The following is a 16,603-nucleotide window of genomic DNA, read 5'->3' as shown; positions in this document are numbered from 1 at the left end:
TGCAGTTTTGAGTGGGAAGATAGTTCCCTGGAGAGTTGGGAGTCTCAGTATTCCCTTGTAAAGTCTTCAACTGATTCAGCTGAGGCTACTCAAATTAGGGAGGGTAAGCTTCTTTACCCAAAGTCCACCCATTTAGAGGTTAGTCACTTCTTTAAAACCTCTTCACAGTAACATCTTGATCGGTGTTTGACCAAATATCTGGGCACTAGAGTCTTACCAAATTGACACATATAATTAATCATCATACACATTTAACTTTCAAAATCCTATGAGGCAAAGATTTTATCCTTGTTTTAAAGATAAAGGAAGCACAAAAAAAGCTACCAATGGCCAAGAGACACATGAAAAGACACTCAATATTACTCATCAGAGAAATGCAAATCAAACCTGCAATGGGATATCACCTTGCACCTGTCAAAATGGCTAGGCTCAAAAAGACAAGAAACAAGTGTTAAGGATGCAAAGGAAAAGGAACTCTCGTGCACTAATGGTGGGAATGCAAACTGGTGCAGCCAGTGAGGAAAATACTATGGAGATTCCTCAAAAATTAAAAATAGAAGTGCCATATAACCCAGCAATTCTACTACTATCTACCTAAAGAATACAAAAACACTAATTTGAAAAGATATATGTGCCCCTGTATTGCAGCATTATTTACAATAGCCAAGATATGGAAGCAGCCCAAGTTTCTATACATAGATAAATGGATAAAGAAGATGTGGTATACACACAATGGACTACCACTCAGTCATAAAAAAGAATGAAATCTTGCCATTTGTGACAACATGGATGGACCTAGAGGGCATTATGCTAGGTGAAATAAGTAAAAGATAAATATCGTGTGATTTCACTTATATGTGGATTCTAAAAAAGAAAAAGCAGAAACAGATCCATAGAACAAACCTATAGAATGATAAACAGAGGGGAGGGGAGGAAGAGATGGGCAAAATGGGTGAAGAGGAGAGGGAGACACAGGCTTCCAATTATAAAATGAATGAGTCATGAGAATAAAAGGTACAGCATAGGAAATATAGTCACTGATACTATAATAGTGTTGTATGGTGACAATGGTAGCTACATTAGTGGTGAGCACAGCATAACATATAGAGTTGTGGGATCATTATACTGTACCCCTGAAACTAATGTGACATTGTATATCAGCTAAACTTCCATTAAAAAAACATATATACAGGGATACCTGGGTAGCCCAGCAGTTGAGCGTCTGCCTTTGGCTCAGGGCGTGATCCCAGGTCTGGGGATCAAGTCCCCGCACAGGGCTCTCTGCGAGGAGTCTACTTCTCCCTCTATATCTCTGCCTCTGTGTCTCTCGGTCTCAAAATCTTAAAAAGAAAACCCACATATAGACCAAAAAAAAAAAAAAAAAGGAAAAAATAAGATGAAGTTCAGAGAAGTTAATGAATGTTCCCGTATTTGCACAGCTAATACTATTAACAGCTAGCACATTTTGGGCAGTTCCTGTGAGTAGGTGTGGTGCTAACAGCTGTTAATCCAATTAAGGTGGCTGCTATTTTTATTGTCTCCATTTTATAGAGGAGAACATGGAGAATGGCAATGTAAATTTCCCAGAGCCAAACAATTTTTAAGCAGTAGAGCCAGGATTTGAAGCCAGGCAATTTGGCTTGAGGGCCCATATTCTAACCTGCAGTTCTCACCCAGAATTGCCAGAAGGGCTAATTGAAACAAATTGTAGGGTTCCATTCCCTGAGACTGAATCAGTTAGTCTGGGATGGGCCCACAGATTTGCATTTCTAACAATCTCCCAGGTGGCACTAATGTGACATTCCTAGAGACCTACTTTGGAAACAATCACTGCCAGTCCTATGCTACACTCTGCTTTAGATAAGGACAGCAGTACTGGGCCAAAGTGCACACATTCCACAAATATTCCTGAGGCCCTGTGTAGCAGTTCTGGTCACCAATTCCAATATGTTGGGGGGTGCGCTCCACACCTCCAAACGTTCTTTAATATCAGCTGGGTGTCCTACAACTCAACTCTGAGATCTCCACTGGGAGATCGTATTGGATCCCATAGGTTACAGGCTCAGTCCCACAAAACTCCCCCTCACCGCCCCTACTTCAGATGCCAATGGCAAGCCCAAATTGTTACCTGTGCTTCTGACTAGCTGGCTATAAATCAGAGGTTCCCATGACCTTCTCTTTGGGATCAATTAATTTGCTAGCATGGCTTACAGAACTCAGAGAAACATTTTACTTACTGGATTATCAGCTTGTTGTGACAAGACAGAACTTAGAAACAGCCAGATGGATGACAAGCACGGGGCAAAGCATGGGGAAAAGGCGAACTTCAATGCCCTCTGTGAGCATGCCATTCCCCCGACTTCTCCGTGAATTCAGTAACCTGGTTGATTAAGTCATTGGCCATTGCTGATTGGTTCAACCTCCAGGCCTCTCCCCTTCCAGAAATCAGGGGGTGGAACTAAAAGGTCCAACCTCTCTTCCTGTTTGGTCTCCCTGGCAATGCCCCTCTTCGTTGCTTTCAGAAAGTCAACTCTTTTTTTTTTTTTTAAGAAAGTCAACTAATTAACACAAACCCCGTTGTGGTGGAAAGGGACTTACTGGGTAATGAGACACCATTTCACCTTTACAGCTCAGGTACTGAGGACAAGAGACCCAATATTATAAAAAAGATGCTCCTGTCACTCATTGCTCAAGAAAATCCAAGGATCTGGGGAGCTGTGAGCCAGAAACTATAGATGAAGACCAAAATATATCTTTATTATAAATCACAGTTATCACATGAACTAACAGAGATGAAACGATGATCATGGTTCCTGCCATCATGACTTCTCTCAGGCTGTGTTGACAGAAAGAGCCCAGGCTTTGATGAAGCATCCTATGATGGGCGGGAGGTGCTCCCAGCAGGGGTTCCTCCTCTGGAGGTGGGGTCAGGGAGGACATCCCAGAAGAGGCACATGGCTAAACTGAGACCTAGCCCACCATAGAAGCAAGATTTAGGAGACTCTAAGGGGGAAGTGAAATGTGTCCAAAGCGGTGGGGGGACTAGCATGCCCCTACAGAGGCCCAGACTGGAAGGAAGGGCTCTCATATATACAGAGCCAAAAGCAGTTTAGCAAGTTAAGTCACGGGATTTTTGCCTACATCGCCTTGGCACATTATCCCATGTGCTTTATTTTCTTTATCTGAATAATAGGGATGAAGATACCATATTTCTTGGATTCAATGACCTTCCCCCCATTTTAACATTCATAAAATCAGAATATGTGTTACTATAGATTTGTGCATTTCTTGCTATATTTCCCCTTCCTTGAAAGCTTTTGGGCAACTGGTGGTGTCTCAGAATTAAAGAAAGGTGAGTTATTTTTACCTTAGCTACCTCCCAGGGCTAAGAGAATACAGACTACCAAATAAGATTCAGGCCTACAGTGGCTCTTAGCCCAGGCTGCACCTTAGGAACACCTGAGCAGCTTTTCAACTTTACCCATACCTCTGCTCCATCCCCAGGGATCCTGATTTTTATTGATCCAGAATAGGGGCCTCGTGGAGATTTTTTGAAACCCAGTTGATTCTAATGTACAGTCAAGGTTGAAAACTGACAACCACCTTATCTACGACAGGTGTTGGCAAACTACCATCTTCGAGCCAATTGTGACTGTGTTTTGCTAGTTTTACTGGAACACAATCACACCCATACATTTACATGTTGTCTATGGCTGCTTTTACATCACAAAGGCACAGTAGAATAGTTGCAGCAGAGACAGTGTGACCCACAAAGTCTAAAACGTGTCTTCTCTATCTCTCTACAGAAAAACTTTGCCAATCCTTGTCCTGTTGCTACGCAAGGTGTGGTTCTGGGTTTAGAGTCTTCAGCATGGCTGGGAGCTGACTGGAAACGGTGAATCCCAGCCTTAGTGAATTAGTCTGCAGCAGAACAAGATCCCCAGGCGGTTTGCGTGCACAGCAAAGTTTGAGAAGCCCTGCCCCTGCCTGCCCACCTGACTGCTGCCACTCTCTCCAGCCACTTTTTGCTCTGTACCCTTTGCTCCTGCTCAGTCCTTATCCTCCAGGACTTCATTGCAATACTACATCCTCAGGGAGGTCCTCTCCTGTCCTCATAAATTAGATTTCATTTGTGATATTTCTCTCCTGTCATCTTTTTATTTTTCTTCCTAGCATGTCACCTCAAATCTGTGACTAAACATTCATTTGGCCCCTCACTAGACTAGAAGCCTCAGGGGGGTTCTAGCCAGAAGCCTGGCTCCAGGACATAAGAGCTCTAAAAGGTACAAAGCACACTGAATGCTGCCTCCAAAAGGGAATAACGAAAAGAGGAAAGGTAATGTTGGAAGTAGCTTGATGGGCAAGAACAGAACTGATTACTATGCAGACCAGCGAGGGGGCAATCTAGAAGGTCTGGATGATGAGCAGCTAGCGGATTTAATTTCCTCTTTTTGTATTCCAGGGTTAAATATTAGTATTCAATCACACAGAAACACTCAAGTACTTTGGTAAACCTCTGCAGACCAAGGATCCAATTTTACCAGCTGTTCATTAAATGAAATATCCATATATATGTATCGGGAATTTAATTAGAAAGGCAGCGGTCCAAGGATGTGATCATTGCTTGAGAAAGTTACATTTCAGGCAGCTTTTCCCTTCCAAGAGAACCGAGGAAACTCTTAATTGCCTTCTATTCTTTTTTTCCCTATTAATCACAGCTTGCCTCAACTGATTTTTTTTTCCTTCAAAATGCCCTTGGGGAGTGAACATTTTGAATGGCTAACTTTTTATATGGAGATTATGCACACCAGCTGCTCTTGTCTAAAGCTGTAGTGTCTTTCAAAACAGAGCACAAGTCAGATGGTTTACAGTGACCAACTTCAGGCCCTAGGCACAACACTCTCTAATGGTGGGATAAGATCTATGGTGTACCTGGAGAAGTAAACCAGCCCGAAGGAGGAAAGAAGAAATGTTACACATTCAGGTTGCCCCCAAAGAGCTTCCAAGCTGATTAGAACAATGTCTGCTGCCACTGGTGGGTGCCTGCCTAAAGAGACGAATCACCCATTATGGATATTATAAGTACATTTTGGTGGCACACGTGGGTGGCTCAGTGTTGAGCATCTGCCTTTGGCTCAGGGTGTGACCACCAGGGGTCCTGGGATCAAGTCCCACATCAGGCTCCCCACAGGGAGCCTACTTCTCTCTCTGCCTATGTCTCTGCCTCTCTCTCAGTGTTTCTCATGAATAAATAAATAAAATAAAATAAAAAAAAACTACATTGTGGTAATCCCTCCCCACAAATAAAAGAGCACGCTGTTTGGAAGGGGCTCCGCTGCAAGAAGGAAAATAGCCTAAATGAGGAGTGTGGAGACACGGTTTCTAGTCCAAGCTGAGAAACCTTAGGCTAGTCCTTTAACTTAACCTCTCAGAGACCTCATCTCTAAGGTGGTTTTCATATACCTATCTATCCATTCATTTATTTATAGGCATTGTGTTAGGCAGCAGGTAGGCAATGAAAAGTAAAACCAGACGTGGCCTTTATCTTTATAGATCTTATAGTCCATTGAGAGACCAAGTTATTACTGAAAGAATTATATCAAGTGTAAAATTACAACTATGTTATATGCTATAAAGAAGAGATTTTTCTAAGACTCCATAGCCAAACTGTCAGTAAGTCTGCTCAACAGCACCTTTGAAATATATTCCACATCTAACCACTTCTTACCACCTCCCACCATACCCATACCTCCTTTGCTTCTTGCCCAGATTCCTATAGTAACAGAGCTCCATGCTTTGATCTTGCCTTTCTTAATGTATTCTTCGCACAGCGAAGACCATACATGAAGTCAATATTCCCTTGTTCAAAATTTCCAGTGACTTTCCATCAGGCTTAAACTCCAATACCACATGTTTGTGGTCCATGGGCTTTCCATGAAATTGGCAATGACCTACACTCTCCAATCACATCCTTTTCATTGTGCTTCTTGTTCCCTCTACTCCAGTCACACTGATCTCCTTGCTTTTCTTGAACACGCCGAAGTTGTTTCTGCTTGGAAATGTCCTTTCCTTCCCCCCAGGAAGCTTCACTTTACTCCTGTGTTCACTCAGGTCTCTGCCCAAATGTTACCTCCTTAGACAGGCTTCATGACCACCCCCATTAAAAACAACTTCGAGTTAATCACTGACCCCTTAAGTAACTCTGTTTTTTTCCTGGCATTTAATACCACCTGAGAGTTATTTGTGGACCTCTTCATTGTTTATATCCTCCCTGAAAGGGAGCTTGTCCATTTTGTTTTCCAACACCTAAAATAAGGCTTATACATGAAAAGGTACTTAATAGATTTGTTGAATTATTATATACTGTGATGACATATAAAATTTTTTTTTTAATTTTTATTTATTTATGATAGTCACAGAGAGATAGAGAGAGAGGCAGAGACACAGGCAGAGGGAGAAGCAGGCTCCATGCACCGGGAGCCCGACGTGGGATTCGATCCCGGGTCTCCAGGATCGCGCCCTGGGCCAAAGGCAGGCGCCAAACCGCTGCGCCACCCAGGGATCCCTGTGATGACATATAATAGGGAGAATTAGTAACTCAGGAAAGGCTTCCTCAAGGGACTTTTGTTTAAGCTAGTATCTAGAGGAATGGTAAGAATTGATCTGCCTAAGAGGGATGTGGTATTCCAGAAGGGAGGAAACCTTGTGTAAAGGTCCTGTGGTAGGAAGAACAGAGAGTGGTCAAGGAACTAAAGGAAGTCCAGTATGCCAGTATGAACAGGGCACAGAGCAAAGCATGACACTTGAGGAGGCTGGAAAAGAAGTGGCAACACATGGCTTTGCTGGATCTATCAATGATTTCTATGTTTATCCCAAGATCAGTGTGAAATTATTAAAGGATTTTACTTGTGGGAAAGAGTAGGGGAGGAACCAAACACGTTGTTTACAAAAAAAAAAAAATACTTGAAATGATTTAAAGACCCATTTTTGCTCTGAAATTTCTAGGACTTTATGAAAAATCAATCAGCAAAATGAGAATGGACTTCTGAAAATACAAACCAAAGTCAATTTCAATGGCAGAGATTCAAGCTACTGAGTTCTGTAGCTACTCAAACATCATCTCTTTGGGATTTTATGTTCATGCTGAGTTTAGCACTCTCCCTTTCTTCCCTCCCCTAAAACAATAGAGTCAAAATTTCCACTTCCCAATGAAACTATAACTTCTGAACTATTATTCTAACCATGCAAGGATCTAAGTTGAGCATCAGTATTGGAAGTTTCTAGGCTTTTGAAGCACACATTTTTTAGCTTACCTTGCCAAATAGGCAGGTAGGAGTGTCAAGGCCTGGGTTACCACATCCTGAATTCAAATCCTCCCCTGGTCAGCAATTGATGCATCTTGAAACCTCAGACCCTCATCTACGGAAGGGGGATGATGATGGTATTTTCCTCGCTGAATTGTTGTGAGGATCAAGTGTGATGATAAAGTGCTTAATAAGTGCTGAAGTAGTTGACATAACCCCTTTGATTGGAGTATTCAAAGATCCTGTGTGTGGAGAAACCTGGAGTCAACCATCTCCATCTACCTAGGCTGATTCTAGCCCGGCCACCTCTTGCTTACTTGCTAAAGCCAGTGACATAGCTACAGCTTCAAATGCAGGCTACACATCTCTTTTCTCAGTGGAGAGTTTAGCAGATATGCAATGTATGAAATTGCAACCTCTCTTTCAGTGTCCAATGCACTACCCAACTCAATAATTTTTACTGTTGCTGACTGAGATGACAATGGAACATCTATGCCTAATTGAGATTTTGTCCATGAAGAAATTGAAAGAACTGATAGGGCACTGACAATTAACACAAATGAACAGAAAAATGAAAACCTTCAAGCTTTTGGGAGAAAATAGACACCTACCTAAAATATTTTGTATCTAGAGATATAAATTTATGGATTTAGAAGGTAAGTCTCTAACAGACAATACTATCAACTATCAATTTACCTCTCATTCTTAGTACAACGTCTGTTAATTACAAAGGACTACGTGTGCCCCAATTGTTGGGGTATCTAGAAACAAAGGGGGATTATAAATTGTGTGTGTCAAAGAGGGACAGAGCACCCCTGTTTGGTGAGCTTTAGAAGTGGATTGCCATAGATTTAACTAAATGTGCCAAACTAGTAATTTACCAAATAATACCTAAAAGTCTTTAAATTGTAGAGATAGCTCCCTGAGGTGCTATTGCTTTAATATCCAACCCACTTATGTATTTGACTCACTCCCCACTAATAAAGTCTAAAAAATTCTTTGCCTTAATCATTGACCAGTGCAAGTCCTTAATTTGTTTAGTACTTGCCTCTACCCAGCTCAATTGCTTATAAATGTGAATTGGGGTTTGTGAACATTTTCTTGACAGGTCCCTGGAGGGCCAACGATTAGGTGTTTACTGGCGCTTTTTCAGGATGATGACAGTAATCATGGAAAAAGGGGAAATCAAGGAGGAATTGCAGTTGGGAATAGTTTTTTAAGGCACCATTCTTGGAAAAAGCTCCTCCATTTGGAAGCTGGATTCATGGCCTTAATCCAGGGAATGCAGATGTTGAAGCTCAAGAAGGATTGTTTGGAAGACATAAAGTGAAGGAATTAGACGCCATTATATGTTATTATATCAATTTCATTTCCAAAAACACACTCCATGCATGCTTTGAAAGGACATCTGACAAGCAAGATGCTTTTAGCTAAATGACATCTCTTCCCTCTGGGCTCCACCTAAAGCCCTATAGCAAAGTGCCCTTTTAGCTTATACCTCCTGGAATGTGGCCTTCCACATCCAAGTGGAATGTGGGTCAAGTCCAGCATAGTACCTATCTTCCTGAATCCAAAGGAACTATTATTTCCCGAGTGCCAACTATGCCAAGACCGAAAAATCCACAATCTCATCAAGTTTTCCCATTTATCCTGTGCTTGGATATGGTTTTTACTTTAAATAAATAGGAAAGTAAAGTTCAGAGAGCTTATGTGACTTGCCCATGGTCATTAGCTAGTGAGAAACCTAATCTCAGCTCATTTATTCATACAACAGATAGAACTACTAAGTGGTTAGCCCTGAAGATAGCCTACTGAACATGGAAGATGAAATAATCACAGTTTAATGGAAGAGCAATATGACTGGAAGTCTAGGGTACTGTGGGGACCCAGAGTAGGGTACCTTACCTAGTACAGAAGGTCCAATAACACCTTTCTCAGGAATGGACATATTAGTGGAACCTTAAAGGGAGAAAAGGAGTTAACCAGATTCAGTCTAGAGAACACTGTTCTAGGAATTCTAGGAATTCTAGAAGGAGTTCCAAATGCCAGGAGTGGGAGGTAGGAGAGAGCAAGATTTTTTTTTTTTTTTTTAAAGAACTGTAGGATTGGGAGTGTTGGCAAAGAAACAGAAAGGCAGGAGGCAGGAGAGGTAGATAAAGTTGGATGGTGGGAGGATTCTCAACCAGGGTAAGGAGTTTGGATTATATCTAAAGGCACTGGAGTAAGCAGAAGAACATACAGGTTCTTGGAAGTTCACTATGGCTAAAATATGGAGAATCCTAGATGAGGAACAAGGTTAGAGGCAGGGGGATAAACTAGAAGGCAGTTGTTGTCTGGGTGAAAGAAAGGATGCAGTTTGGGAACTAGGAGTACAGATGACAGGGGGATTATTAGGAAATTAAGTTGTTAGGACTTGGAGACCGGTAAGACGGGATTGTTGATGAGGGCTGAGAGCACAGGGCTTGAAGACTACTCCAGAGTCTTGTGGTGGGACCATTGGGTTGTGCCATATGTAGGAAGAGGGGAAGGTGTGTGGGGAAGATAGTAAATGCCATTTGGCACTTGTTGGGTTTGTAGTGGAAGATGTTCAAGTACCTTCGGGGCAGTGAGATATCTGGGTCTGGAGTTCTGAAGAGAGGTCTGGGGGATGGGTTAGGAAGTACCTGGTAGGGTAAATAAATGTGTCAACTTGACTGAGTTAAGTGATGATAAAGCATTATTTTTGGGTGTACCTGTGAGGTGTTTCCAGAAGAGTTAAGTATTTGAATTGATAGAATGAGTACAGAAGGTCACCTTCACCAAAGCAAGTGAGCATCATCCAATCCATTGACAGCCTGAATAGAACAAAAAGGCAGAGGGAGGGCAAGTTTGCTCTTTTTGCTTGAATTGGAACATCCATTTATTCCTGCCCTCAGGCACTGGCACTCCCAGCTCTCAGGACTTCAGACTTGGACTGAATTATACCATGGGCACTCCTGGTTCTCTGGTTTGCAAAGGCAGATTCCGGGACTTCTCAGATTCCATAATCATGTGCGATAGTTCCTATAATAAATCTCCTCATACATTTCTGTATATCTAACTACTGGTCCTGTTTCTCCGAAGATCTCTGACTAACACAGTAGGCAAATGGCGACCAAACCTGAGGGAGAGATCGAAATACAGAAAGACAGAAAGGCAAGTTCCATCTTTCAGAGCATGTGTTTGAGCTGCTTCTCATAACCAGCAGAATATGGTCTTTCTCTAATGAGGGGGTCACCTGAGCACTTACTAATATCTCCCTCCATGTTCCCACAACATGGTCCTCAAAGGGCTGATGGGAATTCAGGATTGAGTCATGGCCAACAAACTAATTGGCCCAGACACAAGTCAGAAAGCACTGGCTAGGGACAAAATTCTGTTCTTTAGTGTAGAAAGCAAGAATTCCATTCTTGGTTCAATTTTTGGCTAGAGTGGAATCTACAGTATACTTATATGTAAAACACTGCATTTACTGAAATAGCTAACAAACTTATGATAGGTTGGGTTTTCCCAAAAGCAGATCCTGGACTAGAATTTTTTCAATTACTTTATTTAGGAAGTGATCTCTGAAGCAGGGAGTGAGACAGTGGAGGGACGGAAGCCAATGTAGAAGCCACTGTTAGTGGACAGGTTGGTTGCCATTCTGGGCAGCTGGAGCTCATTCCTTTGGGCACCTCCGGAAGAATGTTGATCAGACCTCAAGAGTTGCCTCTCCCAAGGTGTGAGAAAGCTGGAATACTCACCAACTTTCATGTGTTATTGGCTGAGGGGTTGCTCTGAGGAATGTTAACTCCTAAGCCCTTCTAGCCTACTCCACACGAGTCAGTCATGCTCCCAAGGCCAGAGAAGGCCCTCAGGCCTTCACAGATGTTTGAAGGAAGAAGCTTACAGTGTGACCAACACAGTGAAAGCAGAGGGAATGTGGGGAGGGCTCTGATGTCTTCTGCTAGCCAGGAGAGAAAAGCTGTGAGGGAAATCTGCTACAATGTGTAACATCATCTTCTTAGTACAACAGTTATTCTAGCCATCCCAGACAAGTGATTACAGAGTTAACTACACATGCTGGCTACCATGAGGTAGGGTACCCAAAGATGTCATGTGGACCATTTGACACACTGTGGGATTATGTTCCACCAAACTGTAATGGCCAAATGTGACTATGACTTGCTCATGATCTTCAAAGTTCTATTGTATTTGGACTCATATAATGGAGACTTTTAGTCAGAATTTCTTGCCAAACATTAATCAACTTGTTTTTAAAGAACTCAATAAGTGATTAGCTTATGGCTTTTCAAGCCAACACGAAAGCCTTTGCCAACTAACTCTGGCAATATCTTTCCCCTCTAAAGTCTAGGATACAGTACTTAGAGCATTACAAAAACATTTTAGAGTCAAATCAAGACCCAGTCCTTAATGGTAAATGGTTGAAGAATGGTTAAGTGTATATTTATCATGCCTTTGTGACTTGAGGGGAAGGTTGAGGCTTCCATTCATTATACCAAGTTAGTTTATATGCTGTATCTTTCTTCCCTCTTCTCCACTGCTTAAGCATTTGGGGGAAAACTTTCTATTCATAGCAAAATTAAACCAGTAAATCTCCTTGGACTTGTTATTTGGAACCATAAAAAGTATTACTTTTTAGGTTTATCTCAGTCAATGAAGACGACTCATAAAGGTAAGATTTATAGTCAGCTGTTTTTTGCTTCAGCAAAACCAAGGTCAGAAGCTGAGACACAAGCAGAGGTCACACTGCCTCCTTCATCTTGCCTGAGGTTTCACACAGTAGTGGATTTTCTAAGTGCAGCTGCTCCAGATTTACATGAGAAGCATACTTCAGCCAGACTGTTGAAATTTTAGGCCATTCATTTATCACATATTTATTGAGTACATACTAGTGCCAGGTAGTGTGGAAGCATTAGGGATCTGAAAGACACAAAAGCTCTTTTCTTCTGCACATGGCTTATGTTAGCCAAACAGTATCCATTTATATTGATGTAATCCCTTCCAAATTCCCCTGCCAGGGACTTGGGGTCACCCCAAGAAAAAGCAAGTTTGGAAGGAGGGTGAGGACTCAAGACAAGAAGTGAGACCAAGTCTCTCTATTCTTTCTTCCTTAAAAATTTTGGCCTTCAACTAGCTGCTGTTTTTTGTAAATGATCCTCTATGCCTTTTTAAGCCTCCACTCCCTTGAAGAACTGCAAATTGATCTGGGGTCTTTATTTTAAAATTTTGAAAATGTCATACCTTCCTGCTAAAAGCAGCAAGATACTTTTCTTATCACACAATCATTATCCAGAGAAACTAAAACACCGACTGCGCTTCTCCCAGCCTTCTACCTGCAGGAACAGTTTGCTCCAGAAAAAGTTTCCCGAAATTGTAAAGCATAAGATACAAAGAAATACATAATGAAGTCAGGATAGGCAGCGGCATGCCTGAAGGACAGGTCTTTTCCTTAAATGATCTCTGCAAACTGAAAGGCTTCCAGGGGAAAAGGGAGATTACAATGTTTAGCGACTTAGGCATTTCTGTTCATCATGTGTTATACTCGATGGAAACAAGATATATCAGTGAAGTCAAAACATGGAATAAAATTGGACTCAACTTTAACTGGGACCACTTTTTTTTTTTTTTTTAAACTGGGACCACTTTTAATTGTCCTGAACCGTAAGTGTAACTATCACCATCATCGCCGCCTTCATTTATTGAGGACTCACGTCTGGCGTTATATAAGGATCTTCTTTTTTCCTCCCACATCCCTGTGAGGTAGGTAGGGTAGGTAGGGATCATCACTCCGTGTGACAGGTGCAAGAAGCCTCAGGAAGGTTAATCAGGCTGTCCCAGCTAGTCTGTAACTCGAACCTAGGCCTGTTTCAGAGCAAAGCTAAACCACTTCCTACTTTAAATAACAAGGAAAACAACAAAAAGGTCAGGATGGGAGGGAAAACAAAAAAAAACAAAAAAAAAAACAAAAAAAAAAAACCATTGGCCAACATTTGATCACCCTGGAAAAGTTAGTCTTATGTTCACGAAGCTCATAAAAGTGGAAGTACAGAAAATTGAATCTTTATACTTATTCTTCATACTTATTTCTTGGGACTATGGAAGTGACCAGTTTTTGGTCACAAAAAAAAATCCTCATTGGTCTGGACTACTTTTATTTATTTATGGATGGTATAGGTAGCAATCACATACTTTTCAGAAATTCCAGCGATGGGAATATTTACTGACAAGAAAGATTTTTCCAGTCATGTTTAAGATTCTTACATTAACGGGATGGTACAGTGTACAGTGTATATAGATGAATAAATAACATATCAACTTTTATTCACAATTCTAGTGATGTGACCTTCATGTGGTGACTTAATTACCTGCTCTTAACACTGTCTATGCAAATAAATAAATCTTTTATTTATAAATATTCCAACGATTCAAACTTTTCTGTAATTCACACTGTCTTGAAGGAAATAGGAAGAGTGGAAACTGCAAGGATATAATGTATAACAACAGTCCTTTTAAAGAATTATTTTACACTTTAGTAAAATTAGAAAGCTTTTTTTTAAAAAAAAGAAAGCTGAAGATGGTTCTTTAGTGGATGTTTCATAAAGTCTTTTATGTAAATCATAAAATTTGATTTCACAGGGCACAAGGTCTAAAAATCACACGGACTCCTGAGTAGCAGAAAAGCTTCCCTTTCGGATTTTCCTGGGCACTTCTAATATTTTGGAATAAAATGAGGAAGGAAGGAAATTGACAACTTTTATCAGGAAAAAAACCCTTTAAGACCATGTGTTTTAAAACACTTTATTTAGACTTCCTAGGATTTTTATGTAGGTGATCTCATCCGTGAGGACCCTAAATCGTAAGTTTACACTGTAACTTCACAATGGCATACTTGCAAATTTCCTACTAAAAATACTGCTCATCAAATAGACCCTTTCTTTAAAAAGAAATGTGACTGCTGATTCTGTAAGTATAGATATTCTTGACAAAAGACTTCTAATAGTCTTATATCTCAGGTCTTCATGATTTCCAGCAACGTCTCAGATATTCCTAATCAACATCACCACCCCTCACTCCTACCAAACCTTTTTCTCCCACTGGCAAAGATCACCTTTAAACATCTCCACAGAGTAGACCTCTGAAAAGAGAAATGAGAAGTCTTTTATCAAGAAAGGAAACTGAAGAAATCACTTTCTTGTTCCAGTGTTTTCCCCTCTTCCAGGCTGCCTCCTCCCTTCATCAAAACTATTTGCACATTTGATACTGAGCCAGGTAGCTGGGGTTGCACTCTTGCAAGATGTTACTGGGCATTCATAAATGGGGGCATTTTTTTTTTTTTTCCTGCTTTCTCCTCTCTCTTCAGGCAATAATAAAAACCCAACCGTCTTTAATAAATTTGGGTGAGGTCCAGAAACAAAAGCACAGACTGGGTTTGTACAGACTTGGGAGTGACTTTTCTTGCCCCCCGGGGCTGGTTAACCTCATTCATCCTTTCCATTAGTCCTAGGTGCCTGCCACAGGCCAAGCCCTGCGCTAAGCCTGGGGACAGCGTGGGGCGAGGCACCCTTCAGCCTCCAAGGCACATGAGTGTGCAGGGGGTGAACGGGAAGCCCGGAGCAGAGAGTGACAACGGGGTGTGCTGTATGTTTGCCAACAGAGGGATGCAGAAAACCAAAAGGCGGGGTGGAGAGGGGCTAACCGCCCCAGGAGGTGAAAAAACCGGGAGGGGATTTGGAGTTCCTGAAATTCACTTCTTTCCTTCAGCGCAGCCTTCACACAGCCCCCTCCCCGCTCTCTGGCACGTCCCTCCCGTGCAATTGCTGGTCACTTGCAAAGGGCTCAGGACTTACCTGGGGGGGCTTCCACGCGGCCCTCGGCCCTGCGCTCGCCAGGCCCCGCGGGGGTTTCCTCCGGGCGCGCACTGAGCGCACCGCCGGGAGCGCAGCGCCGAGCGCGGGGGACGGTGGGGACCTCGCGCGGGGACCTCGGGCACCCGGCGAGGAACCCGGGGCGGCGCGGGCAGCCTCTCGCCTCCCGGTGTCCCGCAGGCGGGCGGCAGCTCCCCCGCCCCTCCTTGCCGCTCTATAAACGCCTCTCCCCGCCCCGGCCCGACCCTTCCCCGCCCCGGCGGCCCCGGGCCCGGCGCGCTCCCCGGGGAGGGGGGCGGGTGACGGAAGCGGGGGCTGGGGGCTCCGGGGGCCGCGACTGCCGCGCACGCTCCTCCGCTGCGGGGAGCCCCGGGGCTCAGCTCCACACCCTGGAGGGAGACTGAGCGCGGCAGGCGGGGGTTCGCCGTGCGCCTTCCCTGCGCCCAGGGCGCGGAACCCGAGGGGCAGGGAAGACTGATGGGCAGCTCCGCTCCTACTGCTGGAACCGCCCCGTCCTGGGGTCTTGAAGAAGCAGGGGCTAGCAAGGGAGCTCCAGGGTCCCTGGGTGGTGGGCACTTCCTCCTGACTGCGCACGGAGACCAGCCACCGCGCGCCCCACGACCGAGGTCCAGCGCCACCGGAGCCCCTCGCTCAGAATTTAGGGTCTGGAGCGTCTCCTTCCTTGATTCTTTCCGTCGACGGACTTTTTATGCCCACCGGCCATTCATTTATGTACCCGCTTATTCGTGCCTCAAATATTTGAGCCCGAGTTTATGCTACTTTGAGGTGCTTGGGATGCAAAACTAACTCTGGTTTTTGGCCGCCGGTCTCAGTGGGGGCCGGGCGTGGCAACAGGGAATGGGGGGGGGGGGGGGTAACTGCTGGATGGGCAAGTGGTGCCGCCGCGGGAACACAGAAGAAGGGATCCTAACTCAGAAGAAGGGATCCTAACTCAACCGTGGAAGACCAAAAGAAGGTTCTCTGAGAAAATCAAGTCCAAACTGAAATGCACAGAGTGAGCTAGATCTAAAAGCAGAGGGAAGAGGGTCCCAGACAAATGGATCAGCAGCTACAAAGGCTGAGAAGTGAGAGGGGCCGTTGCTCCTCCTTAGTGGAACCAAGAGTGTCTGTTTTTAAAAATCTGCTCTTGGGACGCCTGAGTGGCCTGGTTGAGCGTCTGCCTTTGGCTCCGGGAGTGACCCCGGGGTCTCGAGATCGAGTCCCGTGTCGGGCTCCCTGCATGGAGCTTGCTTCTCCCTCTGCCTGTGTCTCTCATGGGTAATAACAAACAAACAAACAAACAAACAAACAAACAAACAAACATCTGCTCTTTACAGTCATCCTAAATAAAGAAAATTTTAAAATTAAAAAAGGGGTGGGGCGGTAATCTTGTGAGTGGTAGAACTGGTGCCC

General features: G+C 43.4%; 1 protein-coding gene across 1 annotated transcript in view; it reads right to left on the bottom strand.

Annotated features, from left to right (window-relative positions):
• COL6A6 (collagen type VI alpha 6 chain) overlaps positions 1-15,287 on the bottom strand; it is a 136,864-nt gene extending 121,577 nt beyond the window's left edge. Inside the window, exon 1 of the mRNA XM_026015506.2 lies at positions 15,173-15,287. The gene's annotated coding sequence lies outside the window, so the exon portion shown is untranslated. The remainder of the gene's footprint in view (positions 1-15,172) is intronic.
• Between the last annotated feature and the right edge of the window lie 1,316 nt (positions 15,288-16,603).

The sequence above is a fragment of the Vulpes vulpes genome, chromosome 11 (assembly GCF_048418805.1).
Source record: "Vulpes vulpes isolate BD-2025 chromosome 11, VulVul3, whole genome shotgun sequence".
In the NCBI taxonomy this organism is placed as follows: domain Eukaryota; kingdom Metazoa; phylum Chordata; class Mammalia; order Carnivora; family Canidae; genus Vulpes; species Vulpes vulpes.
Note: the sequence above shows the minus strand (reverse complement) of the source record. Positions and strands in the feature narration are given on the sequence as shown.